The sequence below is a fragment of the Zootoca vivipara genome, chromosome 14 (assembly GCF_965207765.1).
Source record: "Zootoca vivipara chromosome 14, rZooViv2.hap1.1, whole genome shotgun sequence".
Lineage (NCBI taxonomy): Eukaryota > Metazoa > Chordata > Lepidosauria > Squamata > Lacertidae > Zootoca > Zootoca vivipara.
Window position 1 is genome coordinate 41,011,065 of NC_142597.1, and position 19,154 is coordinate 41,030,218.

At 44.8% G+C, this 19,154-nt stretch overlaps 1 protein-coding gene across 25 annotated transcripts in view; it reads left to right on the forward strand.

The window, feature by feature from the left end:
- Positions 1-19,154, forward strand: part of BCAS3 (BCAS3 microtubule associated cell migration factor) — a 454,932-nt gene that overhangs the window by 38,335 nt on the left and 397,443 nt on the right. The gene's annotated exons all lie outside the window — the stretch shown is intronic.

Genomic DNA, 19,154 nt, shown 5'->3' on the forward strand with positions numbered 1-19,154 from the left:
CGCACTTGGAATGTTTTCCGGAGTCAGTTTATTAATAAAGTACCTTGGAAGCTGTTAACATTAACGGCCTGTTTCAACTGCAGGGCATTTATGGACGTGCTAATGTTTGGCAAAGAAGCCATTTCAACAGGCAAATATTGTTTTATTAAAAAAAACCCCTGGTGTTTAAAGCCAAACTTTATTACTACATTTAATCGTGTGTGTGTGTAATTAATAGGAACCCACTGCCATTGCGTTACAAGCCATCCATCTGTGGTAGTTCTTGATGGGAGACTCCAGTGTTCAGCCATGAAGGATCTGTGGTTCATGATGTTTTTAAAGAAGTGTCTAGTTGTGAAATCCCTTGGAAGTGGCAAATTGCAGGGGGGGGGGGGCTGTTCTTCCCCACCCCACTTTGGGTGGATCACCCAGGAGAAGGGAATTAACCACGATGAATAAGCTTTTTGTTCACAGTTCTCCAGTGTCGGATCTGAGTAACTCTGCCACTGCCCCATAATTTAAAAACTGGAATGTCTGTGTAAAGGCTCCTCTCGATGCCAAACAGTTACCCAGTGAAATCGGAGGCTGGTTTGGAAGTTTGAATCTGAAAAGGGAGCACTCCAGCTTTGCAGTCAAGGCACCCAGAAAGGGTGGTTGGCATCCTGCCCTTGTTGCATTTGGATTTCATCCTTCCTCAAAGAAGCTTGGGGGGGGGAGCGTTTGTAGGTCTTTGCTTATTTTATCCTCTTTGCAAGCTCATGAGGCAGGCAGGGCCAGACGCTGGTTGAAACAAGACTTTAGCTCCAGCAAAGTCCCACGGCTTGCAGCGAAGATCACTTCCTTAAAATAAAGTGAGATTTGTGCTCTTCTTACAAATACGTGTATCTTAGTTCGTGGGCAGGGAACCCTCAGGCCACATCCAGCCCAGAAAGCATCTTCTGGTTGCCCGCCAGCCCCCTCCCAAAATAAGGTCCCTATTCCTTTTGCTTTGGGTGCATACACAACATGCATTTAAAGCACATTTCCCCTGCCCCAAAATCCTGGGAACTGTTGTTTGTGAAGGGTGCTGGGAATTGCAGTCTGTGAAGCAGGGGCAGCCCTCCCCATTTCACCCCCTGATGTGAAATGGGAGTGCAACCCCCCCCCACCGCGGCACCACCACTGAAATGTTTCTTCATACAAGCTCAGCAAGAGCCAGAGAATTCAGCAAGGCTTTGTTGCTTGTCTCCTCCACCTCAGGGGCAGGGAAGATGACCAGCAACAGGGCATATTGGAAAGCCTCACTCTCACCAGCAAAAGGGGGCTGTTCCAGCAGCAATGGAAGTGGTGGGGCCACCGCCTTTTGTACTGCTTCATCGGTCGGCTGGCTTTTCTGCGAGGGGTAAACTACAGTTCACAGGGTCCATTTGGTGGGGAGAATGTGCTTATATGTATGGTGGATATGCAGCCTTACTTGCAAAGGCACCTCTTCTCCTTCTGGCGTGTCTCAGTTGCTTAGTCTTAGCCAGATAAAAATTGCATATGCAAAATCTGCAAAGGGAGCTGCAAATGGGAGCAACATTGTGGACAAACATTTCACCTACATCAATTCAAAATGTTGTCATGAATTTGTGTGTGTCTGTAAAAAAACCCAAACCCAACTCTTCAGCTCTGGGTTCCCCAAATAGGCTGCCCATCAACCATCTCTGTTCTGTTGGAATATCCCAGAAATTTCTGAGAAATTGCTTCAAAAACAAGCAGTCGCCCAGTTCCTTGCTCCTCAAACCCTCTCTCTCCAATAGGTCTGGTGAAATGTTTGCAGAACTTTTCTCGTGAACTGGTGTGCGATTCTCCTCCATCTCAAGAACTTTCATAGTTCTTTCCCCCACAGCTTCTGTTATGATGCCTAAAAATAGGTTTAAATTAAAACTTGCTCACTTTCCCCCCAAATTAAGTACTCTGTTGGGACCTATAGGGAAACTGAATGTGTGTGTATGTGTGTGTGTTGTCTCGGCAAGGGCACTGGAACCCACCCAGTTAAAACATTAAGCAACAGCCGGCTGAAACCACAGGTTCCATTTGCTTTCAGACGTTTCATATGTGGCTTTAGGTATGGCTGAAAGGTTTGGCTGGGGGAGAAGACTTTTAAAACTATTTTGAATGCATAGATTTAGCAAAACGTCTACAGCTGAAATCTTGAGAGGGTGTGTATTAAGAGATGTGGTAGCAGCCTTAAGCCATGGGGGACAAGGAGGGAGCCGCAAATCTAAATAGGAAGTTCTGGGATGCTAATTTCTTCATCACCTTGCCCCAGCTATAAACTGAGATATGTGTGCCTTCTAAGGCAGGGTTTTCAAAAGTGGTGCCTTTATCCCCCCCACTCCCGAGAGGAAGGGCGTTACAGAGAGCTTGGTTTGCAGGCTGGAGGAATGCTGGCAGTGTGATTTGTATGTGAAAAGGCACAGGAATAGTTAGGAGCAATATGGATGTTCTTCACTTTCACCATCTTCATTAGATTTCTCACCCATCCTTCACCATAAGGTCCCAGGGTGGGCGACAACAGTATTTAATACAATATTAAAATCTGTTAAATACCATTGGCTACTAACCGCGATGACTATGCTCTACCTCCACTGTTTGTCTCTGAATGCCATTTGCTGGGGATCACACATGTTGCACTCAGGTCCTGCTTGCAGGCTTCCTCTTGAAACATCTGGTTGGCTGCTGTGAGAACAAGATGCTGGCGCTGGCCTGATTCAGCAAGCCTGCTCTTATGCCAACTAAATTAACATTATTGTCTATGACGGATGTGTTCTACCTCCAGGAAGCTTTTGGTAGACCTTCTCTATCTAGGGGGGCCCAGTGGCAAGTCTGAGGATGGGGTCCATCAAGTTCCCGAGAGTACTTCATTGTTAGGTTGAGTCTCTAACCTGCATTTCCAGCAGCTTGGCAACTGTACATAGAGCTGAAAGCTAGAATCATAGAATTGTAGAGTTGGAAGGGATCACAAGGGTCATTGGTCCAGCCCCCAGCAATGCAGGAATCTTTTGCTCAATGTGGGGCTTGAACCCACGATCCTGAGATTGAGTCCCATTCTCTACTGACTGAGCTATCTCAGGGACATTAGCTGCTGCCTTACATTGGTCTATGTGACCGTGAAGTTGGAAAGAATAAAGATTGGGGACTTGAAGAGGCCGTGGGGTGCAAAAGAAGTTTCTGATGTATGATAGTGTGAACTGTCGGGAAAAGACTCTGTCAATCCCACGTACCATTGCACCCAATGTGTTTGGACTCTACACGATTTTGGCTTTACTCCCAATCCCTGGGATGAAACACCCTGCGTAAATTGAGGGCTTACTGTACTTCATAAGGTGATTCCACAATACAATGTGAGAACAGGATGTGGGACTAAGTGGGCATTTTTTATTACATTTTATGATTTTATGACAATGATTAATAAGTGCTGATTATGTTGTTATTTCTTGACTTGGCTTCATTGAATTCCTAGGAATTTGGGTTGGGTTCGTTGACAACTTTACCAGCTCATCAAAGGGTCCGTGAACTCAGACTGGCAGCAGCTCTCCGGGATTTCATTCCCAGCCCCATTTCTTTGAACCTGGGACCTTCTGCATGGAATGCAGATGTAACCCTTTTCCCGGTTCTACACCCACCGGCTTCTGACAGTTAGGCATTTGTAACTTGTAAATAACACCAGAGCTGTCCTGCCTCTCTCATTTCTCTTGCTGTGTCCTACAGGCTCCAGGCTCAAGTATTTCCCAGTTGTGAGGCCGGAGCAATGACAATGGCACTTTAAAGACCTGAGATGATGGGACACCAGATGCAAGGCAGAATTTTCTGGAGCTTCCAGAGGTTTCTACTGCAACGTGTTCAAATTAGGCATAACGTTCGAACTCATGTCCCATCCCATCCTCCTGCTGCCCTGTGCTCGGTTGTCCTCCATTTGCATTGGAGGACTAAAGCAAAATAACCGTCTTGAGAGCTTTAGCAGTTGGCCAGATGAGCCCATCTGCCGTGTACAGTTGCTTTTTCACAAAGGGCAGCTGTCCTGGCCACTAGACTCTGCAAATCCTGAACACCATCAGAGGGGCAATCAAGCCTGCCCAAGGACTACTCTTTAAAGAAAACAAAACCACTTAAAATTATTAAATAATGTAACCGCTATCAAGTTAATTAGAAGAGGAACAAATTCCACCAAAATAAATGTGTTTTCAATATGGGCTTTCTTCAGGACGGGGCTGGCGGTGGGGTGTGTGTGTGTGCAGGGAGGGTACAGTACAGAACGAGAGGAAATCTTATTTCTGGCAGCCCTGTAGACATGGAACTGTGGTTGAACTTTTTACCCTAATTACGTCCTTGCTAATGCCCGGAGCAGTCTGGAATCAAAGCATCCCTTCAGGCATTGGAAAGTCTCTGATGTGGCCAGCGTTTGTTGTGTGATGAGGGTTACTTAAGGGGGAAGAGGGGATGAAGAACAGAAGTAAAAAATAAAAATAAAAAAAATGCACTGGAGTATAGTGACAGGGTGCTCCCCCCCCCCCCGCTTCTTCTTCCCCTTCAGAATTTTCTCAGTTACCACCCACCTCACTTGTTGCCTACAAAAATAGTGTAATTGTTTGCATCTGTGTGTTTTTGTCTGCCTTCGGAATAGCTGCTATAAATCAATGTGACAGAGAGTCGAGCGTGCGCCTTCCTCCTTGCTTTTCTAATTGGTGCTGTTTCTTCCTTGAGTTTCTATCTGTTGCACAAGGTTAGGAAACAACAAAACACCTTGCAAGGGGAAAAAAGGGAGTAAAAATAAAAATCCCTCTCTGCATTGAAGCTGCCTTGAATGTTTCGCTTTCCTTTCCTGCTCTCTTCCAAAAAGGTTGGGACAGCTTGATAAGGCAACTGTTAAATGCATTGGAATGGTTGATAAAAGTTTCTGAAATGGATGGATGGATTTATTTATTGATATTTATTCTCCACAGAACGCTAGGAGCCACACATGCTTGTCTCCTCTCACCCTGGTCCATACCATGCTGTCTTCACAAACAGCTGTAGGGTAGGCTAGATCAGAGGGTACAGACTCAAGGGCCACATTCCCTTCTAAGCTGCCTTCCAAGGACCACATGCTGGTGGTGAGTGGGGCCAGAAGCAAAAGTGGGTGGAGCAGCAAATGTAAATTCCAGCTTTGTACAGTAGGCTTGTTTATGTGCCCCTCTCTCTATCTTCCATCTAGGCAAGCAATAGGCATTTCCAGATTCAAGAATGCATTCCAGCCAGGCAAAAACACCTGGGGTATGGATCAGAGCCAGCGAGGGGTGTAGCCTGTGGAGTGTTCTGGGGCAAGATAGACGGGCCCAGAAGGTCCACATTCCTTGCCACAAAGCAAATTCTCGCAATAGCTCTTTTCCTCTTCTAAGGCAGTAGTTTTCAAACAGGGGGTTCCAGGACACTGTAGATTTCCTTGGAAGCTTAGCTGGGGATCCTCTGAAGGGCAGATCAGTCATGGTGAACAATCTTCCTGAATTACAGGGGTTGGACTTCATGACCCTCGGGGTCCTTTCCAACTCTACAATTCTATGATGCTCTGAAAGACAGCTAGCTCACCACTGCCCATCTTCCTTTGAAATTTATAGCAGTATGGGTATGTAGGGCGCGTGACTTTGATACATGCCTGGTCAGAACCCCATGTGGAAACAAAGCCAGTTGTAATATGCACCAGAAACTTCTACAAATACACAAGGATTCCTCTGCAAGCAAGTTAGTGTGGAAAAGATTCCCTAGAGGCGGAAAGTTTTAACACCTCTGATTTAAGGTGTTGAGACACTTATTTTTTTTCTTATTTTTGCTAAAAGTTAAAAGTAAATATTAGTATTTTTAACTGCCATTTTCTTATCTTGGCTGAAACACACACACACATCTTTGTATTGCTGTCGCTCAGCAAGAATTTATATTAACCTTCCTGGTCTTCTGCATATATTTCTCAAATGTTCCTGACCAGAAATAATGGTATTTAATATATGCTGAAGTCCAGCAGAAGAAACATTTTAAAAACTGATTTATAGTTCTCGGGTCTTGGCAGCGTATACAAGAGCTGGGCCAGCTGGGTCTCTTAACGTCTTTTAAGTGGCGCTGCAGAATTGCTGTGTTTCGCCTCTTGTGTTTGCTGGGTAAAAGTTTGGCTGCCATTGGAAGTCTTTCGGGATGAGCTGGAGCCAGCTTTTAGTGGCTGCAAACTTTTAAGCAACCCCACAGCTTTCTGTTAAACTGTGTGGCGTGCAGTTGCTGCTCTTGATGTGCAGAATGCAGTCTTGTTTGTTTGGGGCTTGTTGTTTTGATCCTGTCTAGATTTAAAGTCTTTTTCTGTTATGGCAGTGAGCTTTTGTTTACAGGGTGAATTGTAATCCTTTATCTGATTGGCTGGTTGTAGGTTACATTGTGCTGGGGTTTTATTTATTTTTGCTTTTTTGCCCCTTAGGGGGTCTTTGTAGTGGGACTCATCTGGGTGTCCCGTCCCATGCTCAGCCACAAGCCCAACACTGATCATTCCCAGGAGACGTGAGCTCAATTCCCCCAGCCGGCTAAATGGCCCTCTTGAAGTGCATGCCTGCTGCTTCTGCATTCATGCTGGGAAACCAGAACCTAGAGGCCCCCAAGACTGGTGCTTTTTTGTGTGGTGGTGGGGAGGTTGTGTTCTGCAATATGTTACTGACTCAATAATAGTGCATTATTGGCAGATTCGTATTGGACCAGCCTCACATTATTCCACTTGGTTAGTTGTATGAAATGCTTCCCCACTGTTTCTGCATTATTGCTCTTTGGAAGATCACTCTTAATGCTACAACACAACAAAAGCAGGACAAAGTAAGCCTGAACATTTGTGACATGCAATGTTGCAGGATTTCAGCAGGAAGATATGTCACATGTATGGGCTGGAAACGAAGCAATATGCCTGCCCAAAAACCTTTGCAGGTGCCAAAGATATTGAAAGGGAGACCTGATGTCGCCTCATTTTCTTTTTCACTTGAAAGGTCTGGCATAATGAAAATTGTGCTGTTCTCTCTCTCTCTCTCTCTCTCTCTCTCTCTCTCTCTCTGTGTGTGTGTGTGTGTGTGGAGGGGGGCACTCAGCCTTTATTTGCTAGATTAAGCATTGCCTGCTCCCAACGGACCATCTGTATAATGTTGTAATTTCAAATACCCTTTCAGCTAATTTAGGGCTCAGGATGCAAAATTCAGCCTTTGAAATGGGGTTGGAGTGAGTGGGATATCATGGATTTAGGATGAAGCTTTCTGAGGGATATAGAAATTCATAAAACCAATAAAGGTTTTTGGAGGGCTTTTTTGGTCGGGTGGAATCCTTTAGTCCATATTAAAACGGACTCATTTATCCAAATATATTAAGTAATGCAAAAATGTGATGGGATTATTACAGCAGTGTCTGGTGACACGTGACTTGTCTCACTGTAGTGGAAAATGAGGCTCACACTAATTTTTTCAGGTGAGGCAGGCCTTGGTTAAAATGCCAGCTTCTGCGGTGAGAGATGATGCCACAGGTCACAGAAAGCAGCAGTTGTACATATGAGTGTGTGTTTATAGCCAAAGGTGCCCCGCTCCAACCTAGAGTAATCCCATCTACTAGAGGGCAGATAATTATTTTTAAGAGCCGAAGAAGAGCGCTGCAGGTGGATCAGGCCAAAGGCCCACCTCTTCCAGCACCCTTTTCTCACAGTGTCAAACAAGATGCCCCTATGGGAGGCTTGTAAGCAGGACCTGAGCACAACAGCCATTCTCCCCATCTGTGGCTCCCAGCAACTAGTTTTCAGAGGCATATTGCTCCAAAAATGGCTTGTAGCCATTGATATCCTTCACCTCCAAAAATATGTCTAAGCCTCTTTTAGAGCCATCCAAGTTGGTTCTTTCTATTCTGGGATGACTACAAAATCAATCTACAGTACTGATCTCTTCCCTCTCCTGTATCAGGCCTTCTGTCCCTTTCTGTCCATCTCTTTGCTTACCTGGTGTTGAACCAGTTGAGTTTGCTTCTGTGGAGTGCATCTCACAGAAGAAAATATGTTCTGTTATAGTTATCATGTTATCATTATTTTTTGTTTGTTGATGAAAATGGGGACACACTTTGTCTATTAGCTGTTACTCATCTTCATGATTGTATTTTGGGGGATCTTGGTTAGAGTCCTGGAGATTCTACTGGAGACAGCATAGAAATATTAACTCTAACCTAATCCAGTTTCAAGTTGCAATTTCAAGCTAATCTAATTTCACAATGACATGGCTCTTCAACCTTGGGTCCCCAGGAGTTGTTGAACTACAACCCATCTTAGACAGTGATCAGGAATGATGGAAGTTGTATCCCAACAAAACATGGGGACCTGAGGCTGGAAAACCCGGTCCTACCGGTAGCAAATATAGACTGTGCTCTGAATGCATGGATCCAGTTTTCTGAATGCTTCTTGCAGATAGATTAGATCAGGCATCCCCAAACTGCGGCCCTCCAGATGTTTTGGCCTACAACTCCCATGATCCCTAGCTAAGAAGACCAGTGGTCAGGGATGATGGGAATTGTAGTCCAAAACATCTGGAAGGCCGAAGTTTGGGGATGCCTGGATTAGATGCATCCCATTTCCCATTTCTGGGCAGCCCAGAAATACAGTATGAAAGCTAGAGCCTTCTTCTTTTCTCCCCAGCATCTAGTACTGTATACTGCCTCTGAAGTTGGAGGCTCTCTGTTGTCATTGTGACTAGTTAAATAAGTTGTTCAGATGTTTCCAAGGGCCGCCAAATACCTTGGAAGAGCAGGGGCAAAACAAAGTGCTGTCTTCACCTGGAATCTGTCTGAAAGCAGCCCCCCTCCCTACACACTGCTTGGCCCTACAGTCAATCCATGTGTCCCTTCTCCCCGTCTTGTGCTCCACTTGCATCTTCTCCACAGACATCTTGCACTGCAGCTGCTCATCCTCAGCTGAGAGTGGCAGAATGAAATACCTGCTCCCTTAATCCAAAGCAGATTCAAATGTGTGATGGGGCAACACTCTTCCCACCATCCAATACTCTCACATGTGGATTGTCTTGTACTGGCCATTTCATATCAGTGACCCTTATTGTAAGTCAACGTTATCCTTCACAGTTTTTGACTATTACATGGGGGGGGGGGGAACAGCTTCTTAGACTCTTGTAGTAACTCTTGGGCAGTGTGTGTGTGTGTGTGTGTGTGTGTGTGTGTGTGTGTGTGTGTGTTTTCCAAATTTCAGCTTCCTAGCTGGTATGGAAGTATTCTGTAACCGTTTTTGGGCGTGTCATGTTTCATACATTTAAAGTACAGGATGTCTTTGGATTACATGTGTCCCAAATGTCAAAGCTTCCTACCCTGCAATTTCAATATTATGGATGGTGTTGGATTTATGGTTCTGACTCTGGACGAACTGTATTTATGGTACATTTGCCATATGAACCAAACTCTTTATTCAGAAACACCCATCCACTCCCAAACCTGAGGCTTAAAAGTTGAAAAATCCTTTGGTGTTGAGTTGTGCAAGAATATATATATCTCCTAAACTTCTCTCTAGCCTGTGGTAGTGATTTTTAAATTTTTTTTAACAGTCTATCCCTATACATGTCTACTCAAAAGTACCGTAAGTCTTATTGAGTTCAGTGAGGCCTGCTGCCAGGTGGCATAGGATTGTAGCCACGGTCTCTTTAAAATGCAGCTGCTGCTGCTTGATATTATTTTGCTGTTTTAATTATTTTAAGATACCCAGCAATCTTTGGATGAAGGGTGGTATAAAAATCCAAGTTAAAAAACAAAATAAAACTCCAGTCAAATTTGAACTGGATTAAACTAACAAGTTTGACTCTTTGTTCCAAAATAAAACTAGTTTCGCACCAAGATGTGAACAACAACAGTTCCTGCATTTTTCTTCATATCACGGTTTTATTGGTCCTTTACAATATTTTCATTGTTATATTGCTTTGGGATATTTCATGAGAATGATTCATAAATGAAGTAAAGACATCAATTGCATGAATGGATTAGAAGAGAAAACATGTATTTTGAAATAATTTTAAATTTGAGTAAGTAACTGAGAGAATGATGTATTAGGAAGCAGTCTGGAACCTAATAACTAGCACGGAAATATAATTGTGGGGTGGAGAGAGTTGCAATGTCAAGCTATTCTACTTACAAATTGCTTCCCTCAAACCAATTGCTCCAAGCTGCATACATGACAATAAAAAATACACAATATAATAAAATAAAACCATGTTAACTGGTTATTCCTCCCCCCCCCCAAAAAAATAAATTGTTGAAGAATTACTGAATAAGCTAGAAGGTTGCAATTGGGTTAGGCATTCACTAGTAAGAACATGGTTCATAGGAATCGCACTTATATTAACCAGAAGCCATCAGGCATTGCTCCCTGTTGGCTGTAGGGATATCAGAAAATTCCAGCGACAATGGGAACAGAAATAGCTGATTTTAATGCATTTGTCATATGTTCAGAATGGAATTAAATCCAGAAAATATCAATGGCATTTGCTGTCGTTATTATCAGTCCACGAATGATGCATAATGGGCATATGCCCTCCCCGCCATTCGCATTGTGTTTCCTTTGCACTGAAATGAATAGGGTGGAATAATGTAATTTACGTAATTAATTACATTTTGCCACAGCGGACAGCGAGTTGAATAATGTAGGAAAGGCAACAGTGCTGCCTGGAAAAATACAGAGCAGAACGGAAAAGGTTGCCTTTTCATCCCTACTTATCATTTCGCTAGTGTGATTTCTGCAAAGGCCCCATCAAGCTCTTTCCTGCTGTTGTCCCATCACCACCATCATCTTCTGTTGCTGCTGCCTTTGATGGAAGCATCTCTTGGGTTTATACAGCTGCTATTTGCAGACAGCTCTGCTCCCTCCGCATCTGTTTTACAATCATTCCCTCCTCCCTTTTCGCTCTCTTGTGTTGAGCTACAAAGCTATCAAGCAAAAGTTTGGAAGAAGGCACTATCTTTTGTTGCTTTGTAGTGACTCTATTTGAAAACCAGGAAAGCTCCTACTTAGAGGGCAGTATTGGTTCTCCATGACTTGTTTTTCTTAGAACCTGGGTTGGGTGTTTCCTGCATTGCAGGGGGTTGGACTAGATGACCCTTGGGGGTCCCTTCCAACTCTATGAATCTATGATTCTATGTGCCCATTTGACCCTCTTTCTTCAGAGCACGCTCCTCCATTCCCACGATGCTGTGATTCAAGCTTCTTCTTCCTTCTCTAAATTCAGCTGTCATCTCTTAATATCATAAGCTTGTGCCTATGGATTCCACTGAAAATAACAAAAAAGCAGTACTAATTGTTTGAGCCCACAACTGCTTTTATATATGGAGCAAGTTAAAAGTCTGGTTTAGCTGTACCTTGGTTTGTTTCTTTTAAAATTAAAAGCAGGCTGGGGGCTTGTGAAAGGCTTTGATATATATGTCTTTTGATGTTGCTAATTTTTCTATCTTCTGAGGTTGTTTTTCACTCAAAGGACGAAAGATGTGGGGTGTTAGCCGAACAGAACTGTGGTTTGTGCTTATTTGAATATATAACCAAACTTGCTGCAGAGCTCACCAGCCAGGGCTCACAAACTTCTTGAGTTTGTGTATTTTTCTTCTCTTGCATGTTGGAGTACCATCATAGAATTGTAGAGTTGGGAGGGACCCTGAGAGTCATCTAGTCCAACACCCTGCAATGCCGGAGTTTGGAGTTTCCACTGGACTTTTGGGTTGTATGTGCATTCAGTAAATGAAAGGTTCCATTGTGGTGCTGGCAGACTCTGGATACCTCCCTTAGGGATAGCGCTTTAGTTGTGCAGCATAAAGTACACCCACAGTGGAGTGCCCCACTATGTACGGTATACCTCTGGGGATACAGACCCGATCTGACCCAAAAGCATCTGGCTCGCTTGTGAGTCTCAGTTTTGTTTTGGTAGGTCATGGCCAACATCTAAAGTCCAATCTTCAACATTTTCAGACCTGGGGCCCACCTTTAGCCCAAACTTGCATCTGGGCACCAATTTGTAACATTTTTTTAAAAGATGGTGATGATTATTCATATTTCTTACCTATCCTTCACCTTGAGGTCATGGGGTAGGTTACAACAATGTAGAATGAGTTAGAATGATTTACAATGAGAAGAAGGCTGGGGGGTGGACATATCTCTCAGATGACAAAGGGCCAGATATTTGTATGGCAGCAGTCCTGATCATGCATCCCAACCTGCTAGCGGGTCCCAAACTGAAGATCAATGACCTAGAGGCCCTAGAGAAATTTCAACATAGAACTAACTATTGATATAGCACCCCCCCTTCCCATGTATGCTATTTCTTTTTTTCTTTTTCTTTTAAAAACCCAAACTCTTCACTCTGTATGTGGTCAGGGGAAGGAGCTACATTCGATCTCAGGACGCAAGGGAGAAACATGCTAAGAGGAAGATGCGCTTGGCAAATCCACACCATGATCAACTCCCACCCGGAAACCAATGTCCCCACTGTGGAAGGACGTGTGGATCCAGAATTGGCCTCCACAGTCACTTACAGACCCATCGTTAAAACCGTGTTCATGGAAGACAATCTTACTCAGATACGAGTGATCGCCAAAGAAGAAGATAATACTAATGACATACGGCTCTCGGGTGGCAATACTGAGAAAGAATTATTAGTGACTAGGGACCCAGGTGGCGCTGTGGGTTAAACCACAGAGCCTACGGCTTGCTGATCAGAAGGTCGGCGGTTCGAATCCCCACATGACCCGGAAGCTGTCTGTGGACAAACGCTGGCTCCCTCGGCCGATAGAGCGAGATGAGCGCCCCAACCCCAGAGTCGGACATGACTGGACCTGATGGTCAGGGGCCCCTTTACCTTTACCTAGTGGAGAAAATCTAAATTTCTCTCACATTACATTTTAGATTACTAATAGTTAGGCCTTCTGTCTGTCAGTAATACTTCTAGGATACTTTCAGAGGGCGCATTCACACTATAAAAATCACCCTTGAAGAATAAAAGGGGTCTGTGGGCTTCAGTGCCAGATGCTGAGGCCCTGCCAGTCCTATACTAGCTGATCTCCTGCCCAATTATTATTGCATTATTAGTATTATTACTAACTTGAGCATTTCCAAGCACATCTTGGATCCATGCTTTCCTGCCGTTATGGTGGGGGCAGAGATGGGCAGCTGTGTCAGAGACCCAGATTGCTGCGTAGCCATATGATTTGCTGTCTGGCTGGTGGAGACCAGCCAGGTTCAAATATTACAGTTGATTGAATAAAATATGCAGCGGGTTTGCTGTATGATTAAGATGTTGTTTGGTCTTCCTGCACAACATGTCAAGCTTTTAAAAAAACCAAAACTCCTCTTCTTAATTTGGACTGTATGTACTCCAGAGCAAATGCCAGGCCTCACTCAGTGTAGGAACATAGGAAGTTGTCTTACAATTGAGACAGACAATTGGTCCTTCAGGCTCAGGATTGTTTTCACTGTCAGCCAGTGGCGCTCCAGGATTTCAGACTGAGTTCTCTCCTAGCACCCCCTAGGGATTGAACCTGCTAGGGATTGAACCTGTGACCTTGTGCATGTAGAGTAGATGCTCTAGCACTGAGCCTGCTCAGACTCTTTGGCTGGGTCCACTCTCATCTGGTCTTCCCTTCAAGGAGAGCCCAGGACTCTGTCCTCAGCTGAAGAGAGAAGTGCAACGACAAAGAACACTTGGATGGTGCTGACAGTGGAAATCCTGTGTCAAATCCCTCCTGCCTGCAATGTCTGGATCAGCCTTTGCCAACACGGTGCCCTCTTGATATTGTTGGAGTCTAGCTTCTAAGAGCCATGACCAGCATGGCCTATGGTAAAGGATGATGGGAGTTGTAGTCCAACAACGCTCAGAGGGCATTGGGCTGGGGAAAGTGTGCTGAAATGGTTTGCAGCTATGCAAACTGCAGTTTTATACGGTCTTCCAGAAAAAATAATCTTATGAGTTGAGGCTCTGTCCTTGTGGCTCTGTGGAGGGTGTATCACATTGTTTATTATATTGCCAATCTACTTTGTGATGTGAAGTAAATCTCTGGACTTACCTCTTGATCTGAATTACCAGCTGATCTGAGTTGCAATTAACTGACTTAGGGCAACTCTTTTAGCCATGGCAAGGTTTGCTTTTTGGAAGCTTGAGCCAATTTTTTACTTGCTCATAATATAAATAATATTTTATTGTGAATGTTACCTTTTTGAAATCAGGATTCTTTCTCTTCTGTTGTAACCTAAAACATTAAAACCCTACCTGCCCGCACACTGTCTCACCAGAGTGCTGCATGCTCTACTTATTTCCCACATGGACTACTGCAATGCGCTCTACATGGGGCTACCTTTGAAGGTGACCCGGAAACTACAACTAATCCAGAATGCGACAGCTAGACTGGTGACTGGGAGCGGCCGCTGAGACCATATAACACCGGTCCTGAAAGACCTACATTGGCTCCCAGTACGTTTCCGAGCACAATTCAAAGTGTTGGTGCTGACCTTTAAAGCCCTAAATGGCATTGGCCCAGTATACCTGAAGAAGCGTCTCCCACCTCCATCATTCTGCCCAGACACTGAGGTCCAGCGCCGAGGGCTTCTGGCGGTTCCCTCGCTGTGAGAAGCCAAGTTACAGGGAACCAGGCAGAGGGCCTTCTCGGTAGTGGCACCCGCCCTGTGGAACGCCCTCCCACCAGATGTCAAGGAAATAAACAACTACCTGACATTTAGAAGACATCTGAAGGCAGCCCTGTTTAGGGAAGTTTCAGAGGCAGTCTTGTGTTCTTTGTGAAGTGGGGGCTCTGCCTGGAAAGAAGCAGGGAAATGTAAGTGCATTTCATTTGGTTGTATCCCCTTCAGGGTAAGGTGCATTTTAAATTTCATTCCTGAGACCTGCTGTTAGGCAATCTGGGGCAAAGAATTACCATGTCTTTTCCAAATTACTATTGCTTCCTCCTCCAAGTGAAAGGATTAGGTTTAGTAGCACATGTCTTAAGATTGGGAGCACCTTTTTCTGATTTTGAAAAATAAGTGTTTCCATACCTCCTGCAATTTGTGGTAGGTTTAAAAGAGTTCTGCTGTTTTGTGTCTCAGTGATATATGCACACACTTTGGGGAAATGTCACTTTAAAAAAAATACCTTGGTGTGTTTTTCTGGACAAATCCGATAAATATTATGAAAGGTATTCTTGTGTTGCTGAGCATCTGCTTTGCATGCAAAAGGTTCCAGGTCCAATCCTTGACATCTCCATGTAGGGCTGGGAGAAACTCCCATCTGAAACAAAAAGAGAGAGACTGCCACTCAGTGTAGAGTCAGTGTAGACAGTACTAAGCTATATGGATCAATGGTCTGACTGCTTGCTATGTTCCTTAATTCGAAGGAGTGGTTAGTGGATCACAGTGTTTCTTCAGAATGGTTTTCCCCTGACCTACAGCCATTTTTGTTAGCCCTCAACCAGCTTAACCCCCCACCCCACCCCCCCGGCAGCAGTTAAAGCTAGTGGCAATCACAGTCCATTATGATGGCAAATTCCACATAATTTATTTGTGGAACTCACAGCCACAAGATGATGTGATGGATTGGACACTTAGCTTATTTAAAAAGATTAGTATAAGGCAGCTCCCTATGGGTTGTATTCAGTTGAAAGAAAATGGGCATGACTAACGTGTCTTCATTAATTTCAGGGGGTCTACTCTGAGTAAGGGATGTGGGTGGTGCTGTGGGTTAAACCACAGAGCCTAGGGGTTGCCGATCAGAAGGTCGGCAGTTCGAATCCCCGCAACAGGGTGAGCTCCCGTTGCTCGGTCCCAGCTCCTGCCAATCTAGCAGTTTGAAAGCACGGCAAAGTGCAAGTAGATAAATAGGTACCACTACAGCAGGAAGGTAAACGCCGTTTCCGTGTGCTGCTCTGGTTCACCAGAAGCAGCTTTGTCTTGCTGGCCACATGACCTGGAAGCTGTACGCCGGCTCCCTTGGCCAATAACACGAGATGAGTGCTGCAACCCCAGAGTCGGTCACGACTGGACCTAATGGTCAGGGGTCCCTTTACCTTTACCTTACTCTGAGTAAAACTGTGTTTGTTACAATCCTTTGTTCCTATACACACATGGAAAACATATCTATCACAGGGATACCTACTAGCCTTTCAGCTCTTCTCCAAAAGATGTTTGCAATTGTGCAGGGAATTGTTTGTTTTTTGGTGACTTTAATATATGTATGGGATTTTGTTTGTTTAATGACTTTAATGTATGGGCCCCCATACATACTCCGGCTGCAGGTTAACAGAAGAACATAAGAAGAGCCTGCTGAATCAGGTCAATGGACCATCTACTGTAGTCCAGCCCCCTGTTCCCATAACAGCCAACCAGATGTCTGTGGGAAACCAGGAAGCAGGACCCAGCCTCAAGATCAGGCATCCCCAAACTTCAACCCTCCAGATGTTTTGGACAACAATTCCCATCTTCCCCGACCATTGGTCCTGTTAGCTAGGGATCATGGGAGTTGTAGGCCAAAACATCTGGAGGGCCGCAGTTTGGGGATGCCTGCTCAAGAGCATTCATCCCTCTTGTGGTTCCCAGCAGTTGTTGTTCAGAAGCGTTACTGCCTCCAAGCTTGGAGGCAGAGCACAGCCATCATGGTTACTAGCAACCCTCTCCTCCTCCATGAATTTCTCCAATCCTCTTTCAAAGCCAGCCATAGGGATGGCCATCACTGTCTCTTGTGGGAGGGAGGTCGAAGTATTACCACCCATGCAATCAGCCTCATACCCCTTTTGGGTGCACCCGCAAGCAGTAGCAAACTCCCTTTTTCTTACTATTTCCTCCCTCTGTTTAAAAATCTGTGTTCTCCTGTTTGTGTGTGTTACGCAGCCGACCCTTTTGGGCAGCTTCCTAGAAACAACCAACCTTTCAGTGCACTCTCTTGAGGAGGCGGGGAGGAGAAGGGGGAGAGGAAGGAAAAGGTGTCGCGGGAGCGAAACTGCCAGATCAAAGCCGCTTCTTGGCCTGCAAGATGGCGCCTGCCGCTCTCCCTTTCTCCTCTTGCCTACCCCTTTTCTGTTGAAAGAAAGCTGGTGGCGGCTGCTTCTCTTTTGAATGAACAGCTGGAGAGCCTTATTTATATTAAAATGATAAAAGAGGCACGTGCCGCATATGGATTTTTTGTTGTTGTTGTCGTTAAAACAAACAAGGAGCCTGTTGAAACAACCATGGGCTCTTTGTACTGGGGTTGACATCGGCAGCTGTGCGGTTCAGCTGCTTGTCCGTAAGACCCATTCCAGCGACGTGTGTGTTTCGCAGTGAAATCTCAAGGTTCTTGGCCACCCAGTATCCTCCTGAGTTGTCCATGTGTCAAAACACGGGGGCTGAAAGCTAGACATTACAGAGATCGCTTGGATTGGAGGTGGGAGGTGGGGGGGGGGAATGCTGCCAAAATTAGTAGTTCTCTCCTCTCCCAGGTCTCCTCTTATCCCTTCCCCAGTAACTTTAAAGCAGATGATGTCATCCCGTTGTAAGTTTTCCTCCTCCGCTTCATTGGCTGCTTTTGTTGGCATGGGCGGGGACGTTCACGCAGACAGGATGACTGTGCATTTTTAGCTTACCTGATAGGAGAGGGGGAAGACACACTGGGCCACTGATGTCAGGGCTGCCTTGTGACCATCATAGCAAGTGGTGCGGTTAGGTAGCTTTAGACCCTGGACTGAATGGTCTTCTGTAATAAGAGCCCTTTTACTGGCTAGGTGCATTCATTGACTGGTAATGTGTATTTGCTTCAAAATATGATCATCTGCGGGACCCAGGTGGCGCTGTGGTTAAACCACTGAGCCTAGGGCTCGCTGATCAGAAGGTCGGCGGTTCGAATCCCTGTGATGGGGTGAGCTCCCGTTGCTTGGTCCCAGCTCCTGCCAACCTAGCAGTTCGAAAGCACGTCAAAATGCAAGTAGATAAATAGGAACCGCTACAGCGGGAAGGTAAACGGCATTTCCATGTGCTGCTCTGGTTTGCCAGAAGCGGCTTTGTCATGCTGGCCACATGACCTGGAAGCTATACGCTGGCTCCCTTGGCAAATAATGTGAGATGAGCGCGCAACCCCAGAGTCGGTCACGACTGGACCTAATGGTCAGGGGTCCCTTTACCTTTACCTTTATGATCAACTGCACCTCTTTCATGTGGGCCCACTCCTGCTCACGCTGCCAAGCACTGCAGGGCCCTTGATCTCTGCCCCTAAGCCCCCACTCTGATGCGGGCCCCATAGTTCATAATGTGCAGTTTCAACCCAAATCTCCAGAAGCCATGTCTTGGTGTCATGTTGGTTTGTAAACTTCATAATGATAATACCATATTTTTCTAAACGCATAAAACTGTGCAGCTTGAATAGTTATAGTTTCTCTTACTTTGCTTAATTTAGTCTGCATTTTGAATCCTTTCTTTAAAAAATGCAATTGATGCAAGCTTTGTTAGTATGGGGAGCTGCAGGAAGCTATGTGGAAGCACTGAACTGCTGTTGGGCTGCAAATCTGATCTCTCCCCCATCCCCCAAATCCGGCATCTGAGCCACTATATGTGCTCTCTTCTTCTTCTTCTTCTTCTTCTTCTTCTTCTTCTTCTTCTTCTTCTTCTTCTTCTTCTTCTTCTTCTTCTTCTTCTTCTTCTTCATTATTCTGCAGATTGCTACATTCAGTCATTTTTCTGCTCTGCTGGGGAATCATCATTCTGACTGTTATATATTCAAATGCATTTTGTTTGTTTATTTTATTTTCCCAGCTTAATCAATAAATAAATCTTGTAAGTGGTTTACATAAAACAGCATGAAATGCTCATTTAAGAATAACAGTAAAAGCAGACTTTGAAACAGTAAGCATAATAAAATTATCAAAATGTAGATAAGACCAACAGTTAAAAAACCAAAACAAATGTACATAATAAAATGACATGTTTGGGTAGCCTTGTCTAAGCAAAAATGTTTTTAGCAAGTTTCAGAAATGATATAGAGAAGGGGCCTACCCTATATCAGTTGGCAGGGAGTTCTAGAGCATAGGCGCTGCCACACTTAAACGATCCATTTCTCGCAAATGTGGAAACAACAGTAATACGGTGCTTGTTAAAGTGCTACTTCTGCAGATTGAAGCTGCTGAGCAGCCACACA